Genomic DNA, 7463 nt, shown 5'->3' with positions numbered 1-7463 from the left:
GAAGATTGAAGATCATGATCACTTAACGCCCTTTTGTCAATATTTAACTTTGTTTAGTAGTATACTAATTTTTATTGTATGGATTTTGTTGAAGTTTAATCTTTCTGGATTAAGGTAACTGCTTGTTTCTTGCTTAAGATTTTTATCTTTTGCCTGAGTTTTATCCAATTATTGAATGAGGCCAATAACATGGGGATTTGGGCTACAGGTGACAAAAAAGTTTTAAAATGAGGTATAGGTGACACGAGTCTTAATTGAGTGGAGATGACAATTACTTAATTATGGATTAAGAAAAGTTTGTAAAATTTCAAAATAACCCATAAGTTTTTAAATTTACACTTTGATCTAAATGTTAGTTAATATAATAGGAAACGAAGAGAAAAAAGACGCATTTTTCTCTCTTCTCATCCATTGTTATTTTCTCTCTCTTCGCGATATTTGTTGTTCATTGTTGCTGCTGCTTTATTCATCATCTTCTGATTCATTATCACCATCTTATACTTTATTATCATCATCATAGTCTTCTTGTTGTTGTTATCGCAACTGCTGCTCTTTGACCAATTTTTTATGTCAAATTTTATTTCATACATCACTTTCAACTTTGGCATTTACTTGAGAGGAGACTTTGGTAAGTCAAATTATTCTTTTTAGTTGAATTTGTCATCTGGGTAACTGCTAGTGTGCTATTTTTTCAACAATAGCTAGCACACGAACATGAATGCAACATAAGAGCAATTTGTTTAAGCAAATCCATCATCTATGGTACCAGATAAATGTTCTGTTGCAACAGTAGACTTATGTTGGATTCATGTTTATGGTTCTAGGTGCCTGTAATATGAATCGAATAGATGGATATTCTGTTGCAATAGATTAGTAATTTGTTTCAACAGATTAATAATCTGTTGCAACAGATTAGTAATCAGTTTCAACAGATTAATAATCTGTTGCACCAAATTAGTAATCTATTTCAACAGATAAATAATCTGTTGCACCAGATTAGTTATTTGTTCCAACAGACAAGTAATCTGTTGCAACAGAATATTTATCTGTTGCAACAGATAATTATTCTGTTACAACATATGAATAATCTGTTTCGAACAATAAAATACAACTTCTGTCACAAACCCAACAGATAACTCAACTCATATGTTGATCACTTGCTATTGATATTGAATTCAAATTATTCGTTAATTGTAGACATGTCATTTGTTGAAAAAAAAATAGACAGCATGAAAATTAAATAAGAATTAAAACGTCAAATGTATCAAACATAAATTTTTTATTAAACAAAAAAATAAAAATACATAGGTAAAAGAAAAAAAGCTTAATTATTATTATCGTCATTACCATTATTATTTGTATGGCCAGCCGAATAATCTTCAACTGGCAGCAGTAGAGCCCTCCTCAGCCTGTGGATCTCCCGCAGCATCCTTACTCTGATGGCGGCCAACTCCCACTGCAGGTCATGAACCTCCTTCTGCAGTTTCCGCATGATGTCTTGTAAAATAGCGACATTCCACACTAGATTAGCCATATGTAGAAAACGCATAAGTTGACAAAACACACGTAAAAACAAGAGTAAAGAAAAGAAAAAATTCGAATATAATACAACATATATTTACATACAAACCAAGAAAAAAGCTTACCAGAGACAAGAAAAAGCTATCAAGTCCTTGAAGAGAAAGTAAGTAGTTGAAGGTGTAACAAGAGCGAGGAATAAATAGAGTGTAGTAGAATGAACAATTGAGCAATGAAGGACCTATTTATAGAGGATTGGACTTGAATGTGTTAGGAAAAAAGTCGCAATTGTTCACCTCCATTTATTAATGACATTCTTGCTTACTGTGAAAAGTTATGACTTAATTAAATTAAGCAATATTGTGATAAGTCATGACTTTTCAGCTTATTATGATTAATAATTAGTTCTTTTCAGGAATCGTTTTTATATTGAGTTGTGACAACAGATTATATAACTGTTGCATCTGATAACTCATCCGTGATAACAGACATATCATCTGTTGCAACAAATAGATAACCTGTTGCATCAGATAATATATCTGTTGCAACATATAATCTATATATATATATTTTTTAAAAAAATTATCATCATGACATCTAAATTTTTCAACTTTTTAATTATATAAATTAATAAAACAAATTTAAAGGCGCAACTGTTCACCTCCATTTATTAATGACATTCTTGATTACTGTAAAAAGTTATGACTTAATTAAATTAAGCAATATTGTGATAAGTTATGACTTTTCAGCTTGTTATTATTAATAATTAGTTCTTTCTATTATGACAACAAATTATATATTTGTTGCATATGATAACTCATCTGTGACAACAGATATATCATCCGTTGCAACAAATAGATAACCTGTTGCATCAGATAATCTATCTATTGCAACATATAATCTATCTTTTTTAAAAAAATTATCATTATATCATTAATTCAAATTTGCTTTATATAAATTAATAAAATAGATTTAAAAATAAAAATACTTTTGGTGAATTTTTTACGGTTTAAATTGTGTTTATCATTTATTTTCTTATTGTTTTCTGTGAGAAGAAATGACTTAATTAAATTAAGCTGGTGAGTTTTTTATTATTGTGACAAGTCATGACTTTTCAACTTGTTATAATTAATTATGTCATAAGTTTAAATAACCTTTTTCTCAATCTAAAAATCGAAGACACCTGGTTTTCAATAACCATTTCTTTAATAAAATAATAACAATTTTTTTATTGAGTTATGGCAATAGATTGTATATCTGTTGCATCAGATAATCCATCTGTTTCAAGAATATACCATCTGTTGCAACAAATCGACCATCTGTTTTAGGAGATTTTTTGATTTCTTCTAACAACTGATTCATCAGTCACAACAGATGAGGAGTTTGACGCATCAGCAACATTGTTTGTTTGTTGAATGTATTTAGACAAAAGGTCACAGTCACAACTATTCACCTTTTTCTTAACAATCATCATATAACTTAATTAATCCAATGTTGTGACTTTTTTTTTAAATTAAATAATCTTTTTTTTAAGATTATAAATTGTGTATATCATTTAGTTCATTATTATTTATTTACGAACCATTTTTAGGAGAATCATGACTTTTTACCACCCTCTGTTGCCACAAGTGCTCAATCCCTACCTCCAACCGTCGATATGTTGAGAATAGAGAATAAATAGAATGATAATTACATATTATTAAATAAGAATTAAAAATTCAAAGTCGACCAAACCAAACCAAACATATACATAAATTTTTAAATCCCTTATAGGTAGATCTGATATAAAAAAGGTAAGTACATACGATAAAAGAAAGAAAAAACATAACCTAATTATTATTAATACTATTACTATTATTATTATTACTATTATTATTGTCAATCGGATAATTTTCATTCGGCAGAAGCAGGGCCCTCCTCAGCCTTGCTTCGAAGTCAGCCAAATCCCTCTGGAGTTCACCAAACTGCCTTTGAAGTTCTCACAAGGACTCGATATGAATTTTCTTATACAAATCTGGATCAGCCATATTTGTATTGTAATTGTAGTAGAATGAACGAGTGAGAGTAAGGAAAAGAGACCGAAGGGACCTATTTATAAATGATTGAATGGGAAGGAGTTATTTAGTCAAACAAAAAGCCACAACTGTTCATATGCCTTAATTAAATAAAACTGGTGACTTTTCGAATATGTTAATTAAAAAAATTGATCTAAATACAACATTTTATCCTTTATTGTATTTTAAAAAGAAAAGAAAATTGCTTTAAAATAAATCTAACAGATAGATAATATGTTGCAAAATATATTCCATCTGCCAGATAACTTATAACATATTGATAATCTGTTGCAATAGATGGGTATATCAGTTTTCTTTTTCAACAGATGTGGCATCTATTGCAAGTTGCTAGTCATCTGTTTATTCAATTTAACCCATAGATGGGCTAGAAAAAATAAGGTGCGTACAGATGGATCCACTATCATATGTGTGTGAGTTAAGAAGTATTACTGATAAGGTCACCAGGAAAACACACACAAAGTATAATATTTTTGTGAATGCAGTTTTTAGCTGATTAGGCACTGATCATTCAAACAAGATCCTGCATTATATAGTTAAGTTTGATGGGTTAGAATTGATAAGGATGAGGACCTCATAAAGATGGTGCAGATATCATGTTACGAATTACTGATGGTTGTTGCTAGTGTTTATGCGTGTCAAGTTTTGAGAAGGGATCAATATTTGGTGTCATTGTACAGAACCAATAATGATTGGACTTAACTTTAAGTGTGTATTGGACTCTGAGAACACCTTCGAAGCCTAGCACTTCATCAAATAAGAACGGAAAACCAATAAAAATTTTCCTGGACAAATTTATATGGAAGGGTTGATCGAGAAGATGATTATACTCCAGAAGAAGCCGAAGGAGAATGCCTGTGAGGGAAATGGGTGGTTGATGAAAGACAATATCATCTGAAAGCTAATTGAAGAAGATACATAGGGTAGAAAGTAACTTCTAGCGAATATGGCCGATGGAATTATCTTAAAACATGAGAAATCTAAATCAAGTGCAAATATGAAAGTGTATCCAGGAATGTAAATTCATTTGTTGTCTCTTTAAAACAAAAATAATACAGATGGACACTTTTCTAGGGATCTACGACTAGGTAGCGTAGTTGAGATTATCACCTAGATAGAAAATAACAGAAGACTAAGAAAGCAGCCTTAAGGGAATCAAGGGTTGAAATGTTGTACAGTAAGTCTAGAAAGCTTCAGCCAACAACAACTGCAGTTAAAGTAAGGAATCTAAGCGAAGGGGGCAAATTCCAAATTTTAAATTGCATCCCATGCCTTCTTGTTTGTGGTTCCGATTAGGTCCACTGCTGTTGACCTGATCGGAACCACAAACGTGATTGAAAGGAAAATTGAGTATCATCACTTCCATAGCAATATGAATTAATTGATTGTGTTTTATAACCTTAGCATGCTTTCAACATTTATTGGTGAAGATCAAAGGCTTGCTCTAGTTTGTGAATTTCGATAATTTTCAAGCTTGCCTCCAACATGCTAATTTTGTATTCAAGCTGGTCGTTGCCATCTTTGAAGTTGGTATAGAGTTCCTGATCTCTTATAAGCTCGATCAGGAACACCACCTTCAAAGTTATGGCATTGAAGAAGGCCTTCAGAATACTTTCTTCAGAAGCTTTAAAGGATACATGAAGGGTCGCTGTGTTTGTTTTAAGTCAAAATATGTTGATGCACACTGAAGATGTGGTCCCAACAGTTGAACAACAGACTTTTATCGAGCATTACTCAATGCACTTTGCTAAACTAATTTGATAATTAATAAGTAAGGAGTTACGTAGTGTTTGATCTAAACCGACTCTACCAAGCGTATCAAACATTACGTAACTCCAGGTTCATTAACCTATCGAAAAATTTGATCGAGTTAGTGCACAAATCAAACTAGCTCAATCTCTCAGCCTTTCTACTGATCGCTCTTCTCCAATATAGATGACAAGATATCTGCTATGGAAAAGTCTACACCATCGCCAGAAATGCTTTCTAGGACGCAAGTCTTCAGATGGCATCAACAGTAATATCTCAATATCAAATGATATTGAGAGATTCCTAGTCATGCCTTCCTAAGAGATTCGGTACAACAAGAATTTCTGTTAATGACAAGATATCTGCCATGCAAAAGTCTACATTATTAGTAGAAATTCTTGCCAGAGCGAAAATATTTAGAAGGCATTATTAGTAATCTCTCAACATCAAGGAAGTCTTGTACGAAAGTCTTCAGAAGACAATCAAAAATAAAAAAGTTTTCAGCAATGACTACACATAATTACGGCATCAACAACCTCACCAGATTCACTCCTCATACAAAAGAAAAGGAAGAAATATTTTTATTTGCATATTATTTATTTAACAAACCAAACAAAGATGAACTAAATCTAGCATTTAATTCATCTTTTTTTGGTTTGTTAAATAAATAACATGCAAATGCAAATGAAAATATTTCTGCCTTTTCTTTTGTATGAGAAGTGAATCTGGCGAGGTTGTTGATGATAATTATGTGTAGTCATTGCAGAAAACTTCCTTATTTTTGAATTTGTTCTAAAGACTTTCATACAATACTTCCTTGATATTGAGAGATTTTATTAATAATGCCTTCTGAAGTCTTTCGGTCTGGCAAGAATTTCTACTGACAGTGTAGACTTTTGCATAGCGGATATCTTGTCATTAGTAGAAATTCTTGCCGTAGCAAAAGTCTTGGAAAGGCATGACCAGGAATCTCTCAATATCACTTAATATTGAGAGATTACTATTGATGCCATCTGAAAACTTGCACCCTAGCAAGTATTTCTGGCGACGGTGTAGACTTTTGCATAGCTGATATCTTGTCATCTATATTGGAGAAGAGTGATCCATAGAAAGGCTGAGAGATTGAGCTCGTTTGATTTGTGCACTAACTCGGGCTAATTTTTTTGATAGGGTAATGAGCCTGGAGTTACATAACGTTTGTTAGGCTTGGTATAGTTAGATCACACGCTACGTAACTCTTGCTTATTAATTTATCAAATTGGTTGAGCAAGATGCATTAAGCAATGCTCGATAAAAGTGTGTTGTTCAACTGTGGGACCATATCTTTAGTGTGCATCAACACATTTTGACCTAAAACAATCACAACGACCCTCCATGTATCCTTTAAGGCTTCTGAAGAAAGTGTTCTAAAGGCCTTCTAAAATGCCACAACTTTGAAGGTGGTATTTCTGATCGAGCTCACAAGATATCAGGAACTCTAGACCAACTTCAAAGACGACAATGACCAGCTTGAATACAGAATCAGCAAGATGGAGGCAAGCTTGAAAATTATCAAAATTCATAAACCAAAGCAACCCTCTGATCTTCTCCAAGAAATGTTGAAAGCATGCTAAGGCTATAAAACACAATCAATTAATCCATATTGCTATGGAAGTAATGATACTCAATTTGACTTTCAATCACGTTTGTGTTTTGATCAGGTCAACAACAGTAGACCTAATTGAAACTACAAACAAGAAGGCATAGGATGCAATTTAAAATTTAGAAATTACCGTCTTTGCTTAGATTCCTTACTTAACTACCGTTGCTGTTTGCAAAAGTTTTCTAGATTTACTGTATAATATTTCAATCCTCGATTCCCGTAAGGTGGCTTTCTTGGTCTTCTGCTATTTTCTACCTAGGTGATAATCCAGACCACGCTACCTAGTTACAGCTCCCTTGCAAAGTGACCATCAGCACTATATTTCTCTTAGAGAAACAACAAACGGATTTTTCATTATTGGATACACTTTCATATTTGCACTTAATATAGATTTCTCATGTTTTAAGATAATTTTATCGGCCATATTCGCTCGAAGTTACTTTCTACCCTATGTCTCTTCTTCTATTAGCTCTCAGATGATA

The sequence above is a fragment of the Capsicum annuum genome, chromosome 10 (assembly GCF_002878395.1).
Source record: "Capsicum annuum cultivar UCD-10X-F1 chromosome 10, UCD10Xv1.1, whole genome shotgun sequence".
In the NCBI taxonomy this organism is placed as follows: domain Eukaryota; kingdom Viridiplantae; phylum Streptophyta; class Magnoliopsida; order Solanales; family Solanaceae; genus Capsicum; species Capsicum annuum.
Note: the sequence above shows the minus strand (reverse complement) of the source record.